The following is a 2,445-nucleotide window of genomic DNA, read 5'->3' as shown; positions in this document are numbered from 1 at the left end:
TTTTTTAACCTTGGCAAATTCATCATCTCAATGGTATCCTGCAGCAATGAGTCCTACTGTCTAACCCCTTTGCCCCTCTCATCATCAGGTTTTAATTTGTCACAGCTTAGCTTTCTTGGAAACCTGCTACTTGTCTTTGGGTAAGCCTTGTCTTGCTTCCTGTTACATACCTAGGAAGAGCAGGGTGCATTTGCCACTGTGTTGTCCATAAAAATGCTGAAGAATTCTTGTGCTCCTACTTGCCAGACCTATTCAGCTGCTGTGGAACTGTGTAGACGTTTAACCAGGTAATCCCATTACCTGCGCTATGCCAGCCCAAGAGGAGTGAGTGGGAGTGAGTTATTCCATCTCCAGTGCGTGGAGCGGTTACTGAGGAATTGTTCGAATAATAGACATGTGTAGATAATTGTCTGTCTGGCTACACCAGTTAATAATGGTTATTTGCCTGTGGAGATTACATTTACCCGTTTTGCTGTATTCCCCGTGTCTTTGGTATTGCAGAATTGGGGGTGTTTTGACTTCACGGATCTGTGCCGAGGGGGTTCAGCAGACTGCCAGCGCTGGGCTGAGAGCAGTTTTTCCTTTGTTTGGTGTTGCTATCAGAGGTGCTGCTGCAAATTTATCATCTTTCCTTTGGATTTAATGAAAGGCTGAGATGAAAATTAAGTTTGGTACCGGCTCCGTTGCATCCCTGATCCGGTAGCTGCCACCATTACGCAAGGCCTTCAAAACAGAGCAGAGCGTGGCGGAGGACGGCACCGGCCCTCGCTGCGCTCGGGGTTATTAGCGTGCCTGTGTCGCTACCGTGCGTCGCACAGCATTCGTCTGTGGCGGAAAGCTCTCGCTTCCTTTTTCTTCCCCAAAACTTGGGCATAAGTTTGGGAGCAGGCGGAACGAGCACGTGTGCTGATCGGAGGGGGTGAAGGGCAGGGGCTGTGTGGCAGAGCCCCAGGCTGTGGCTCAGACACCAGGTAATCACCGCGGGTGAGCCTGGGCTTCCTCGCAGCCGGCTTGCAGCCAGCCTGTGAAACTCCCTTTTGTGGTCACGGGCTTCAGGCCCGTGGTCCTTCTGGGCCTTCTCGTGCTATGAACGTGGCCACAGGGACTAAAGATACCAGGTAACCTCGAGTCTGGCATAGAAATGTGTAATAAAGCTGCAGCCACTAGCCTTTAAACTCCAAACAGTTCTCTGTTTATGCGTGTCAGTGTGAGTGGCAGCAGCAAAGTAATTTATTTAATCTAACTGGTATTTATCTTTGCTAGGAGTTGTCTGCAGATTTCTTCCATTTCATGTACAGAGAATTGTCCTCTTTCAAATAATGTGCTTGTACGACCCTTTTTTTTTTTAATTCTGTTGATTTATAGTATTGAAGTGAAATATCTGATACCTGTTTCCTGCACTTCGACTGTACATAGTCAAAGAAGCTGATGAGATTCTTCTCTCCCTTCCACAAGCCCTTTAGCTGTTTTAAATGTATAATTATCATTGCATGTCATTTGATAGCTGCACTAATTGCTGCCAACCATTGTCTGTTTGCACTTAATGCTGAAACCTGATCAACATCCTGCTTTGGTTGATGTTTGGTGGTAAACTTTAATTAACTCTTATTGCATTGAAGAAGAGCTCAGTCTCTGTGCTAACTAATCATTTACCTTCATTATGTCCTGACAGCTCCACTTGTTCCTGGTACTAATAGATACACCAGTCAGTAAATAAACCTGCAAACCTTCATGCCTTGAAGTTGTTGCACATTGATATTTTGTTGCTTAAAGTATAATGGGGTAAAGATAATTATTTCAGTTAGTTTTGTATCTCTGCTTTTTCAGACACCAATCTCAAATTGCCTTTTTCATGCCAGACAATATCATTTTAGCAGTAACTAAAGATTTAAGATAACATTATTCCTTCAGCATGGTTCCTATATACATGCATCTTTTGAATCAATACAATTAAGCTTGTCTCCTGTTGGAATTCTTGTAATTATTTTTCCTGAAATACTTTTCCTGTAATGATATTGAAGTTAAAGTAATCAGGTTACTGGCAGATCATGTAAAATTCAACTCAGAATTGCTGGCTGCTTGATTTTAATTTGTCTGACATCAAGTTTGTTTGAAAAGGGATAATATGTGGTTAAACCAAGGAGCTTATAATTATGGTTGACATTTGTTTGTTTATAATGAAATCTAATTAAAGTTCATACATTTTAAAACACAAAAGTTAATTACTGAATTGCTCACTTCACTTATGCACAGCAGTCAAATTGCAGAGAAAAAAAAATGACAAAAGACTATGCATAATAAAAACAAAATGCCCATCTGATCTTGGCAATACAAAACAAATTTGCCATGATAATACTCTAGAAACAAAAAATGCCTTATTAATAACTAAACTGTTTAAAAAACATCCTATATTTTCACTGACCAGGCTGATTTTAATACAGAGTA

The sequence above is a fragment of the Phaethon aethereus genome (assembly GCF_964289735.1).
Source record: "Phaethon aethereus genome assembly, chromosome: 2".
NCBI classification, from domain to species: domain Eukaryota; kingdom Metazoa; phylum Chordata; class Aves; order Phaethontiformes; family Phaethontidae; genus Phaethon; species Phaethon aethereus.
Note: the sequence above shows the minus strand (reverse complement) of the source record.